Source organism: Bombus affinis, chromosome 7 (genome assembly GCF_024516045.1).
Source record: "Bombus affinis isolate iyBomAffi1 chromosome 7, iyBomAffi1.2, whole genome shotgun sequence".
Taxonomy (NCBI): Eukaryota; Metazoa; Arthropoda; class Insecta; order Hymenoptera; family Apidae; genus Bombus; species Bombus affinis.
Window position 1 is genome coordinate 4847477 of NC_066350.1, and position 14826 is coordinate 4862302.

At 39.5% G+C, this 14826-nt stretch overlaps 1 protein-coding gene across 3 annotated transcripts in view; it reads right to left on the reverse strand.

The window, feature by feature from the left end:
* LOC126918282 (uncharacterized) overlaps positions 1 to 14826 on the reverse strand; it is a 62102-nt gene that overhangs the window by 42984 nt on the left and 4292 nt on the right. The window lies entirely within an intron of this gene.

The following is a 14826-nucleotide window of genomic DNA, read 5'->3' on the forward strand; positions in this document are numbered from 1 at the left end:
TCGTGAAAAGCTGCTCGCTCATAGCGGATGTTTTTTCCGGTTGTTATTTTCTTTTTCTTTCGGGCGCGGTTGCTTTTGCCGTGATCAATTAATTTTGGCGTTCCTTTGAGCCGCGAGATTAATTTTCAAGAGATCGCGACTCGTCGCAACAGACTCGATCCCAATGATCGTTTTAACTTGCACCGGCTTTTACACTGGTAAATACATTTGCCCCTTTTTCCGCCCACAGCTTTTTCTCTCGTTTACGCTAAATCAAACGGTTAATTACTACTGCCATTAGAGCCTGCCAACGAGCACGATGAAAGGAACCACCTGGAACAATGATGGCAAAGAGTCCTGCCCCTCTCTTTCCCTTTACTTCGCCTCTTCGCCTCTTTGCCTCTTTGCCTCTTCGTCTCTCCGCCCTTCGCAAAAGCTAAATAAATTCTCGATTGATCGTGTATCGATTCGTATTACGACGCCCGTTGATCGAGTTGCCCGATTTTACGTTGTGAGACTTCACCTCGCCGAATCAATGCTCCTTTCACCAAAATAAAACTCTGCCTCGTTATTTCGTTCAACGGAACCGTAATAGATTCTTACGAGTCGAAGAAGAAAGAATCTTGTCTGTTTTTATAGGTTGACGATCTTTCGACGGATTTTAATAGTATGACACGAATTGGGCAAGACGAGGAACAAACACAGATACGATTCCACGAGCAAGCTCTCAGCCCACGATTTGATCGTTACCGCCATGAATATCTTTAAAGAACGCCACAGTCTGTACATAAATTTTTCCGTTACACTTTTCAATTAGTTCCGTTCCTTATCGCATTTGAATTATTTACCTAGGAATTCGGTAATTGTGGCCGCATCGATTCTGCCTCGTTCGCGTAGTACGCGTAGTTGTCGGGGAAGAGGATCGTGAACAGCGAAGCAATTACTGGCATGGTAATGTTAACGAATGTTTATCGAGCATTTGAGGCTTTATCTTGCGCTTTCGTCAACTACGAAATAAGCAATTGTTTAACGAGCAATTTCAGACATCATTTTCCCTGTTCACCAGTTTACGAAACCTTTTATATCTTCTTCGTATCGGATGAATAATAATTTACTAATTAATATTACCAGCGAATCGACAAGTATATTATGTTGCAATGGTAAAATTGTAAAATTGTAAAATTCATAAAATAGTAAAATTCATTTGTAGATCTTTGTTTCGTTAGGAGAATCGTTATTATCATGCAAGATCGTGCAAAGTTCTTAACACCGATAATTGGTAACTTGCGATTTGTAAAATTTCGCCAACGGATAATATAAGTTGAGCCGCGAACTAGTCGCGCAAAAGTTCTATAAAGACTGTACGAATTAGAAGCACAAAGTAGGATAACGTAGGACGTCTGGTAGTTCCGTTCAGTCTGTTACGCAAAACTACTTGAAAACAATACACCTGCATCGAGTACCGAAAATATTCGTCCCATTGGCGAGGCTTCGAGATTGGCTGTTGCAGGCAGATAACGTTATTACACCGTTCGTGTATTTACAGCTGTGAATGGAATATACGTATGGTGTTTCAACGAGCGTATCCACGCAATGGACAAAACGGATTATCGATGCTTGGATAAAGAAACGTTAAAATGGATTTTCATTGTGTCTACTACTGTTGCAACCATACGATGCTTGATCTCGTATTTTAATAAACTTCTATATGTTTGATATTTTGCGCCACTGTTCCCCGATTTTATACAGAAGATTAATTAATTTTATAATACTTTATCCTTTTCGTTCTTCTACTTGTTGTTCCAACTGAGGGAATAATTCGTTTTAAAACTGTGTGAAAAAATATTCCGCGAAGAAACATTCGATATGCGATTCGAATACTATCAAACATCGAATACGTAAAAAGAGTATTTTTCAAAACATTTTTAATATAATTAACGCGTAGACTGCAAAAGTTTATGCAAATTAGTATTTTTCACAATATAGTTCAATTATTGTGAAAAGTATCGTTAAACCGTCAAAGTACTATTTCATACATTTTTTCATATTCCGTGCAATTTTCCACTCTGAAATTTCCTATAAACCCATAAAAAACCGCAATTTGTTAACGCGTGTTCGAACGTTGGGAATCGAAAAATCGCCGTTTAAACGGCGTTTAAATGGGACAGAAATTCGCTGTTACATCTTATCCTTGCAAGCTTGATATTCTAGAGATAGGTGAATTTGATGTACATAAGACCAAATGATGGAACTTCGTTTGAAAACGAATTATAAAACGAATGGACGATTCGAACGGCCGAATAGCACAAAAATCTAATTAAAAGAGGAAATATCTGTGAAATTATTGGGGCCACGCGAACTCTGGATTAGTCAGTCCTGACGTACAGGGATTTTACATGCACGCTGCTATACTTTTCTCGAGGAGCACACGAGGTGCACGCAACGTGCTTACGCCGTTCCTTCAGCCCGCGAACTCTCGTTTAGCGAATTTTCCCGCTAGTGCGACATTTTGCGCTTTCGCTAATTGGAAGACGACCTGGTTTCGTGCTTGTGCTCGACGGTTGGCATGGGTCGTGCGTCGACGTAGGAGCGTTCGAGCATGGTGCTAAAATCGCGCATAAAGTTAAAATAGTGGCGCGGCGCGGTGGCAGCCAGGATCACGCGTTAAACTGGCGAAGCTACCCAGCCGAGGAACATTTAATTAACGGATGATTTCGCCACTTAGCGAGCTACCTTCTGCTGTTGCGTTTCTCGTTCGAGAAAGACGAGAGACAGGCTGGCTCGTCGAGCTTCCTTGTTTCCAGCTGAACGTACCAGGTAAATCCACCGTCGTCTCAAGCAAATCGCACAAGAGTTTCGAGCTTTTCTACTAACTTTTTCAACTAATTTTTTCAGCCAAATTTTCCATCGTGAGCTTTAAAGTGCTTTAACGAGAGCTAGGGACGCGGAACTCACCGATTTCATTGTAACTCGTTTCCTTTTTAGAGACGTATAAGCATTTGTGTTGTAGGAATTGTGTTGGGTAGCGTATAAAATAAAGTAACAAGAATTATATCTAACGATAATACGATAGCAAGGTCATTTCAATTTTCGCACGACTCTCTCCCTCCTCGATCTTACCACGTTCGTACTTGGCGGCAGACGAGAATCTTGCCACGTGCAACCAAATTTCCACACGCAGTCTCCGAATCGTTCCTCGCTTGTCGCCGACACTCGAACATACGAATTTTCACTTTTCTAGTGTGAAATCGTTTCGCACAGTGTGAAAACACGACTGTTATGTTGTATTTCACATTTGGATCTTTGCACTTTTCTTCTGTTCTCTTCTCGAACGCGGTAGTTCACGACTCTTGAAACATGAAAATAGAATTCTCTTCCTATTCGAGCTATCGTACGAAGCGATTAAAAGGCTTAGTAGGTATAAGGCTCGCAGCTTTTATCATCGTTTCGTTGCCTAGTTCCCGTCCTAATGTTTCACTTGTAATTCTTTCCAAGTTGCTCGATAGCGACTCATATTGGTTCGTTATCTGCCGATCATCCGACGGCAGACTCGGTCTTTCCGCCGTTTCAAGAAATATTTTTTTTCCACCGAAAATGGGGATAATCTGTGAAATAAACTTACGACTCGCAACGAAATCGCCAACGTAGGAAAACATGTATAAACGAGATTAAGGCTATCTCAAGAGAGGGAAGGAACAGCAAAATTAATCTGATCTTCGATCAAGGTCAAAGACAAGCATGAGGGGAGGAGAGTACAGAAAGAAGAGGAGGAATAGGCAAGGAACGCGTTGAATTGAACTCGAGCGAAATCATTCAAATCTTGTTAGTAATTATCCGACAATTGTTTTGCCGTCGTCGAATTAATTGAATGGCGCAACAAGAGAGCAGTTTAATCGAGTTTTGTATTAATTCGTAACGGAGTGAAATAACTACAGCGTGGAACGGGAAGGAACGAACAACCAAGTAAACTGTCATTTCGTGAGAAACCGTGCGAAATAGATGGCTACTTTCTTTTTTATGCCCGGATAACTTTTATAATTTCCTTCCTAGTTCAGACTTGACACACGTAAGATGAGAATGACAAGAATACGGATAAAGTTTAACACGTATATACATTTCTTGCATATATTCTTCCTCGACGGTCAAATAAGAGCAAAAATATTCACAGTTCTGCCCATAGTGGAAAGAGAGAGAGAGAGAGAGAGGGAATAGGAAGGAGGAGGAGGAGAAAAGAAGAGAAAAATTTCTGTGGATGAAAATTTCAAGTTGGTCTTTGCGGGTATTCTCGTCTGCCTGGCTGTATTTTTGCGTAGCTACGCATTAATTATACTCGCGGTTTTCAGCACGGTATTTCGCTCGGCAGGAATATTTGAACGCGGCCAACTCTCTTTCCCCGCGGACACCAGCTAAATGAAGTAGCAATTCCGTCGAGATTAATCGTCGGTAAACGATCAAAACGAAGTTGATTTTAGCTGTTTTATAAACGTAGCGATCATTCGTAATTGCTCGCGACTTTCTCCTCGCGCAAAAAATTCTCACTGATAAATGTTAAATGAGTGTACCGAGGAAATTCTGTCAAACTTTTTGCATCTTTTTATGGTTAAAATAAATACCAAACTATAACGTTTATAAAATAAATCTACGATTGTTATCGATGTTTTCCGTATTTTTAAATTGAAAAAAACGATAAAAGTCCCAAAAATTAAAAGAGTGGAACATTAAAAAAATTCACGGATTTAGCAAGATTCTGGAAAATGTTATTTTTGAAATATCCTATTTTACCGCTTCGATCCACTATATAAAGTTACCTTTTCCTTGATCCCTAAAATTGTTCGACTTTCCTTTTCTATATTTTGCTGTACCACAAGACACGTATTTGCTGTTTTACAAGACACGCGCAACGTTGGATCGCAACCTTTTTTTATTCGGTAAAGATATTTTCTTGGTCCGTTTCGGTATACGACTTACCAAGTACATGTACCTGTGGAACACAGTGTTGAAATATAAATGCCTCCGTATTACGGTTTATAAATATAAATCGCCGTTTGTCCCGCAGGTGTGTATTCACGGCGGCATTATTCGCGGGCGGATAGTCTCGTAGCGCGTGCTCCATCTGATAAGCTCGAGAAAACTGGATAGACGCGTACAAAGATATTTCCCATCGGCGAGGGAAAACTTATTCTCGAGTATCGTAAAATGTTATCGTTGTCAGACGATACGTGTTATTTTACGTTTGTTCCATTTCTCGCCGATTTGTTCGTTCCTTCGAGTGTAACGCCAAAATGTAACGCTCGTTACGATCGACCGCGTCGAGTAATAAAGTGTCACGAATAATCGATTCGGTAGCTGTTGAATTAATCCAAATGAAGAAAAAAAAGAAAGAAAGAAAAGAGAGAAATAAAAGAAGCGACGTTGACTTTATCGCGCCTCGTTTATTATCATATATCATACGTCTTACCATTTTACCCCTTTTTCTACGATATTCGTCGTTTATGATATTTAATATTCTTTAAGCTACGTCATAATATAATATATATAATATGGCCAACTATCGATGAGCCTTTCAACGATAAAATTTATGGCATTAATGGACTAAATGCGTTCATACGTCATGAACGTTATTTACGATTATAGTTCAAAACCTATATCCACACGGGTGTAATTTATCTGACGGAATCAGCGTGCTTTCGCGTATTCGCGCCATCATTTTTCTACGTGCAAGTCGTCCGTTCTTTTCGTTTTTAGTTTTACCATGATAGCATTTAGCTTCGACACGATCTTTATTATCTCTTTTGACGTTCTACTAAATTTGATTCGGCCGTGATGAACGTTATTTCTCGAGAAAGATGAGAATGTATCCGTTTCACGAAGCTTAATGGCATCGTCGTTATTAAAGGGGAAATATAGCTATATCAATATAGGCGAATATACGCGCGGTTTTGTGCAGCACATTACGGCATGATACGAATACTTTTTGTATTATCACGTATTGCGTGAACTCGACTCGGATTTCATCGACATATTCTATGCGCTATTTCTATGCGAATAAACCTTAGTAAATAGCATACGTACAATTCGTATTTCGGCGTGTTCGTTTCCGCCGCGATCACGTGCCTCTTAATTTTTGTGATTTCTTTATGATTTCGTGGTTTATTAATGGATCGTAAAGGTAAGTTCGTAACAAGCTCGAATCAGTAAACTTAATTACATGTCTGCGAGATTATCAGAACAAGGGTGAAATGTATGTTAATTTAGTGGTAAATTTTCTTTTTATCAGCTTCGAGAGAGTGGAACAGGGGATACGTTTAATTAATTGGTTACTTTTTCGAAATGAAACATTTTTATCAGATAAAAGTCGTCGTTCGTAATACCAGCTCTAGTTAATGTGGTATCTCTGAATTGGATTAATATGAAATTTTCTCGCAATAGGAAATGCGATTTTTAAATATTAACGATGTATAAGACTGGAGAAACGAGTACAAGAGAAAGACGAGGATTTTTAAATGTATCCGTTCAATGAAATTGTCAACAAATATTAACAGAAACGAATTTTGCATGGAAAGCTCCATTTGTAAGTTGATTCGTGTTTCGTTCGTAGATCGTCTGAATACTTTTGAACTAGCGAAACGACAGCTCCGTGTCGCGTATCGCGATGTGTCGCATTTAATTATTTAACGTTCTTCACTATGCGACCAATTGTTAGTATTCCAGCTACTCGGAGTAGAACGGGTCGGGTCGATCGTTAAAAACAACGTACAACGATCGTATAGCATCGGATGCACGATTTAATTGAGTGTTGCGTGATTCTTTTAATCAAATCAGTTTTAAATTAATGTCTTTGATTAAACGACATCATCTTTCCTCGAGTATACGCGCACATCGTAATTTTATTATTCTTAAATCGTTAGTCTACGAGCGCATATACGTAACAGAGTTTGGCAAAACGTAATCTGATCAATGATCGATTAATGTACGATGATTAACGTAAAATCAGGTGACTAATCGTGATTACTCGTCGTTTAATAATCGTTGGTTAACGAGTAAGAAAAGAATCGATCGTTCCATTGATCGTTAATTAGGAAACAATTAGAATTTTTTTATGATTATTTCCCATAACCATGATTATTTTAATGCTACTGAATCCCGCAGTCACAGCACTAAGCAATCTGGATTACGCGAGTAATCGTAAAGTAAAATTACGCGAATGATTAAAAAAAATTACCGATTAACGATTACACGTTATAGAAGCAGATTAGCTAATTACAGATTTGTAATTAGGACTTATTCGTCAACGATAATCGGTTGATTTTGTAGGAATAGAAATCTCGGACCAACAGAGCAGCGACGAAATGAATCTTTCGATGTACCACCTTTAACACAGGTAAATCTCGCCATTTCTCATCAATCTCGTCGAATCTTGCCATCTTTTACCTGGTAGTTGGTTCAGTTCACCGTTTCATTTGGAATTACGAGCGTACGATCGCACGCTGACCGTTTAATTTACCTGTGGTTATCTGACTACTAGCTCTAGTCCTGAATATTACGTTCAGCTCGGTCGTTCGTCAACGCGTCGTTAGATGCTACGTGCTGACCGGAAGATAGCGTTTCAAACGTCGAATCGTGAGATTTTGTACATCGCTGATATTGGTAAATTTTTATACGACGTATTCACCTGTGCGGTAATTTTAATGAAAATTGTAAATAAGAGAGCGCGCAACGTATGCGAGCTTGAGAATTTCTTAATTCTATTAGCACCGAAACATCTAGTTAGCAGGTAGCTTTTCGAAACTCGAATAATTAATTTGGAGGAAACGCGAAAGCTTGGACGCGTACGCGCTAATACCACGTTTATCACGTTTTCCGCGATAAAAATGATAAAAACGATAAAAACCTGCTGCATAAATCGGCTTTCTACTTATTCTACGTCTATTTTACGCGTTCGAAGCCACGCGAGCAACCCTCCAGTGTGGTTGGCTGCGCGTTACCCTTGAAACATAGTCTTAGTATCGATGACAGAGTAATACGACGTCTAATACGTACTTGCTCGCACGCATGCACCGTTCCCGTATAGAGGTATATGTACCGGAGAACCTAGAACGTAGCAGGTTGTCGAATATATCCACATAACGTATATTCGATACACATGTAGCCTTGTACATATGTAGCCTGTAGGTTTAACGTGACCAGTCTCGCTTCCTCGTCCCTCGCTACGAAGCGATAGACGAAATTGGACAACGAACGTAGCTCGATGGTGATCACGAGCAACTCTATCATGCGATGCTTTAGTCGCCGATCGAGATCTGTCGAAATTGGCTGCATCGCGTGGCGCGAAGGTAGGCGTAGAGCCTAGTAGTTGGTAGCCGCCTTTAAACGGGAACAGAGTTGAACGAAAACGGACGAGAGAAGCGATTGCATCGAACGGATAACGTAATTACCATTCCTATCGTTATCGTAATTATTATCGTCACGATGACCGCGCATCGCCACTGCGGCTAAATTAACGTTGCCCTGGTAATTAACGTTCCTTCGCGCGGTTGGTTCAAGTTATGCGACGAACAGGTCACACGGCGTCGATCGATCCAGAGATGTCGCGTACGTACGTGATTTCTATGCGTCCCAATGTATTATTTTAAATCGTTCCAGTTGATCTCACGCATAGCCTCTCGACCATTCTGTGCAGGCTAAATACTTTAAGCACGTGGTCGAGTCTGATTAACTTAGCAAACGTTGTTTAGACCGAAGATTTATCCGTCGATCAGCTATTCTTCTTGTTCTACGCTTCTCTTCTAACGGACAGTGAATACGCGTTCTAAGCAACTGTCGCTTTGACGAATGAAACACATGAAAACAAAAATACGCTGTATCTGTATACAAGGGGTAGTTGGGCATTACCTTATTTTCCAAACACTTCTTCTTCGAAACATGACATACATTTACTGCTAAATGAAATTCAATATGCTTCGACTAATTAACTGGTATGTAAATGCTGTGATAAATTGACATTTTTATAGAATTACCTACTCTTTGCTAGAAACGCGCTGATCTTTAAATATTAAATAGAAGATGATTTAGAATTCTGATTCTGATGGAAATTTTAAGTAAGTCTTTAAGCGTAAGTCTTGAATTATGTTGGGAAAATGACGTGCAGCGTTGTAAGCACACCAATGGGGATTTGTGGATGCAGCTGTGTAACCTTGTAACGTCACGTGCGTCCGTAACTTGGCAGAGCTACTCCATAATTGCCTATTCCGATTTTACGTGAAATCTAACGCTCGTGCGAGTTTCGGATTAAGTTGCTCCGACTGAATGAACATTTCGGTTGGTCGGATCGAAGCAGAGGATTATGGTGCCGCCATAATGGTAGCAAGTCGTACACAGGATGACGATGAAACACGCGCACATGCATATAGATAATTCTCTTTAATTATATTTAAATACAAATTTTCTCTTCGATTGTATCATATTATGAAAATTGATTTCTTCTATGGAAGCATATTTTATGCCTTTTTTTCGATATTTAGGCAGATAGTTTAATAAATGACGAATAGAAGATAAGGCATAGACCAATTTACGCTTAATTCGTTGCACCCAACTACCTGAAAACAACGCACTTGTCTCGAGTATGGAAGATACATATTCCCGTGCCACTGCAGGCTACTTGCAGATTGGCCACAATGTAGATATAACGTTGTCATACTGTACGCGAAATTGCAATTGCAGATGCAACGAGTGCGCGCTATATTTTATATATTATACTACATATGCGCGGAACAAAACGGATAATCGGATAAAGGAATTTGAAAATGCAATTCCACCATGATCAACGTGATTATAATAAAATATAAAGTTCGATTAGCTAGCGCGTGTGCGAGCTCGAAACCAGGAGCAGAGGGGGTGCGTGTATCGTAATAATACCATGTTTCTTCTTTAATTCTGCGAAAGCATGAAACCATTCCATTCGTTAGCCACAATGTATTCTATTCGTATTCTATTCGTATTCTGAAACTTACCACAATACTACGCTACTGCAATATAAAGCACTTATTTTCAAATATTCCGAAAGCTGGAATGTTTACGTTAATAGGGAAGAGATTACGCGTTTGCTAACATTCATATCCAAATAAATCAGATATTCGATATCATCTCGGAATATAATATATAAAATGGTTCAAGTAGATTGGATAATTAGTAGAAGAAAAAATAGTAGATTGGATCAGAAACGAGTAATGTACGAGATATATCGAGATAACAAGAATGATAAATTCCATTAATCGTTAAGATGTTAAGTCCTTTTATTTTGAGTTTCAATTTATTTATACGAATCAACGTGTCTAAATGAAAATAATAATTAATTGCTTGCCAATTTTAATATCTAACGAAGTTAGTAAAGTTAGGAAAGTTTCAGCGAAGCACGATAAAATATACAACGAATATTAGTAATTTCTATGCTAAGCAGTTTTTATCGGTATTAGTAACGATTACCTTTGGCCGAGTATTTTCCAACTAAACCATAGTTCGTACCAGCATTGTTGAAATCGCATGAAACATCGTCAGCCTACAGAAAGGGAACCCGCCGAGTAAAACATACTCTGATATTTTCCATTCTTTGGTACGTCCCAAGTACGTAACGTACTTTCCAAGTACTCGTGTATCCAATTGCACGGATAGTAACACCTCTGGTTTTTATTTTATTCCAAAGCACGTTCTTCGCTTCCTAAGCATCTGTACGCGACTCGCGTAAAATAACGTACGTCATAAAACCGGCTGATGACGTGTACGTGTAGAAATACTTGGGGGTGCGTCGCCTTGTATGCAAAACTTGGTTCGTCGATAGGTGGTCGTGATTGCACTCGTAGTATTCGTCATGGTTGCCATGGCAGTGTAAGGAAACAGTGGAACGAAACTATGCTGGGAATGTCGAAAGTTGCGTTACAAGTGGAAAAGAACGTGGGCTGCGTTCTGATTTCGGCTCTGGCATTTTACGCTCACCACCTACGCGTGCAAGATTAATCTCACGGTGAAAAGGTAAAAGAAAATTACGCGTTGAACCTACGCGAACGAATATGACGAAGAAATGTTTTTCTCATTTTACAAAGTACACATCTTGGGGAGTGTATAACGTGCGTGATACGTCACTACGCTAAGTTACACGAACAGAGTATTCAAATACGCTCGATAGTATTTGTCCATTGTTGAAATGTATCATAAATCTAGCGAATAAAGGAATATACGTGATTTTTCGCTTTCACATTGTCTCGAAGCTACTCCTAGGAAGATTAACAATGTTTTCGCTTGTTGAAAGATAAACGAGATTGAGAAATAAAAATTGGAGAATCGTAATGGGATTAAGCCACGTGATCTAACGAAAGACTCGTGAAACATGAGACGTAAAGAAAGAAAAAGAAGAGACACGTTGTCGAGTGTTTCTCTTGTACACTCTTTGTTTGTTGTAGCTATAGCGTCGAGTCTGTAATGGTTACGAATAAATAAATGAAAGAAAAATGTTACAAAGTGGTGGGTACAGTAACTACGTTCGATAGTAGGTATCAAGAATTCTTTTAGTCCCTGAGATTATATGGGAACCACGTACCCTCGGAAAGCTTTTACGTTTATGATCTGATTTAATCTGCGAAACCGAGTTCAAGAAATCGCCGAGCGGTACCGATTTGAATATGATATTGACCTTAACAGCAGGAATGTTGATTTGAACAAATTTCAATCTAATTTGTGGAATCCTTGTCTGGTCGATGTTACGTATATGCCTGTTCGTTCTTTTAACCTCCCTTTTCTCATACTCTGTAGGTATATTCGCTTTCGATCAAGGTTAATAGTCTTCCTGTTATAGGCTTTAGAACGTACTACTACTTTCTTAAAGTCAATTATTTCAAACTTTCTCTAATAAAAATAAAGATTTGAGAAATAATCGAAAGCAAGTAGAAGGGGGTGATGAAATTTTTATTAGATTGTCTCGTGACTCGGTTTGCCAAGCTGATAAATATTTCACTATGTATATTAAAGTATAGGTGAAATTGCAAAAAAGAAAAAAGAAGAAAGAAGACACAATTTCTTTGAATACTCTTCGCAAGGAGTTATTTTTAATTTATCGAACGAATCGAGACGTACGCGTCCGTATGATCCATCGATATTTATTATTCGTACTTTGTTAAACGAACTGCGGTGATCTTCTCTCGTTTGCTCGTGGAACGATGTAAGATTATCAGCGTGGTAATTTAGTCGTTAATTGGTGCAGTAAATTTCTGCTTGCCTGGTGCAGCGAACGGATGAAACGGACTACGATATATAGCGCCAATTATACTTGGCAACCGAAGTTAATGTAGGCGGGGAGTGTTAATGGATTAATACTCGATGGGGCTATGAAACAGGATGAACAATGTTCAATGTATACCGTCAAGTCGACGAAAGTTGACGAAAGCGAAGCCCCCGGCAGTTTCGTGGAAGCTGGCTATTCACGTTCTTCTCTTGTGACAGCCGGGAAACAAAGTGGAGCGCGATAAATCTCGATCGATTTTCTTCGTGACTATGGAGTGACACGGGGCACGGTGTAGTAGACACGTCGAACGTGCAACTTGCACGGACTTTGATTTACTTGTTCGTCCAAGTGCTCTGTTATTTTACTTTTCCGAAGTTAAAGATTCTTCCAACGTGCTTGGAAGACCTTGCACGCAACCAAAATGACAATTTTCTCAATAGAAACATCGGTTGTGTCTTTAACGAAGAAATAGTTCTCGCGCAGCCGTGATATTCCGATTACTCACGAACGGATGTCCAACGAATTAACTACTTGTTGTTTAGGAAGAAAAAGATTAGTGGATCGTGATGTTGGTTCGTGATTGAGTAGGTTCGATATTTGAAAAAAACTATGCCCACATTCTTTGTCAAGGTAAACGTAACTTGCAAATAATCTCGCTTCTAAGGATGCTGGAAAAAGGAATTAGGCTTTACAAAGGAAATGCTTATACGCCGAGCGCAACAGTTGAAATTTCAATTTCATTTAAATATCAAACATAGCGATGCACGATCGATAGTAAGGTAGACTCGAGATAGCCGGCCTTCCCTACACGCTTATTATTTCTAGTTTGATTTTCTAATTGGTAAAATTCGTTTCGATGGGATGAGAAACGGCATACGAATTACTGTGTCACTAGACCAAGTTTATTAATTAATGAGTATTCAACTTATAGTCTGGAAAACGCGGATTTACAGTGGTCGGTAGATCGTTTCTCGACCGGCAGGTGATCGAGGTCGTGTATCTGGCGTTCAGTAAACGCTCGATCTCTCCATGCTCGACAACGATATCCGATGTTTCCTGATTCTACTTTCGTAAACGAATGGACTAATGCTGGTGTATATGTGTCACGCGTACACTGTATGTATAGGAAATGCAACACGGCTACGATACATGCACTGCATCAATGTTTAACGAGCAGTTCATGCTCGTGTAAATAGCTTTCCTCACGATGATAACTTCTTTCCAACGTTTTTTCAATCTTCCACCTTATAACCACTAACCGCTGAACGCTTCCGATCTACTCGATAGTTTGCGCACTTGTGTGCGTGTAGTAGTAGTAGTAGTAGTAGTAGTAGTAGTAGTAGTAGTAGTAGTAGAGCGTTATAGTTTTGTCTGATATTGAATTTACGTGACAATCCTATCTTTAGAGATGGCGTGATGAAAGTTTCTATCGACTAGAGTAGGATAAACTATGTCTTCCTTTCCCTCAACTTTCTCTTTCTTTCTCTCTCTCTCCACTCCTTTCTAAAGAATGAACAGAAATGTCATTTTATGACTGTAGTTATTCGCAGTCGTTGTTTCTACGATATACGCATTTCACTTTAGCCTATGTGAGATTTGCACTTGCTTTTGTCATCCAACTATCGGAATGTAATGAAAAATAAAACGGACAATACCGTGCGTTTCATCATTAAAGCGTGTCTACGATTTTTATGCGGCAAATACGGTCGATGTGGAAACAATACACGCGTAAATAGCAAATTTATATGAATTTCCTTGCGCGTGCGAGCTCTGCAAGCAGTTACAATGATTAGTATTCGCAAAGAAAGAAAGAGAGAAAGATGGAAAGAACGAACGAAGATAAAAAGTAAAACTCAAAAAAGATAGACGCAGTTCGGTTCGGGGAAATTTATCGTTCGCAAATGAAATACCCGTGTACGCTCTGAAAAATGTCGATGGCTTTACTCGTCTGTGCGACATTACCAGGATCTTGCGTTTAGGTTATTAAAATGTACCGCAGCTACGCGAAAATATTGGCAGCTGAAAGTTCTTGCCTCTTTATTTCAAAGTTGGACGCGTCCCGGCTTTACGTTTGGAAGCCATTATTCCCGCAAGTTCGCTTTTAAAAGCTACGGAGAGCAGGTGGTCCGGTGGCGGCGGCGTTACTTCTTATTTTTTTTCGAATCGAAATTGAGTCATCGAGGATTCTCGTATCGTAGCGTGACACGAGCGTGTTTTCGCGAGGGAACGTTCATTCGCTAGGCCACAGCTCGCTTGGCATCTCTATGCTTCCATCTGATTACGAATCTTTGAACGCTCGGACGACATTGAATTCGATGATCTAACTGTTCGAATCTTCTCTTAAAAAGTTACGTTATGCCGATACATTTTTTGGGAAAGAAGCTAAGACGTTCGTTCTCTGCATCTGCTTGCACCGTTTAAACGATACATCAGTCCAGTTATTCGTATCGAAATAACCGATCGCGGATTATTATTAACCGCGTTATGATATACGAATACTTTTGATAATTGCGAATCGCGAGCAGGTCGATGCTAAAAGATTCTTCGAGCAGGATACTCAACCGCAATGGCCAGGT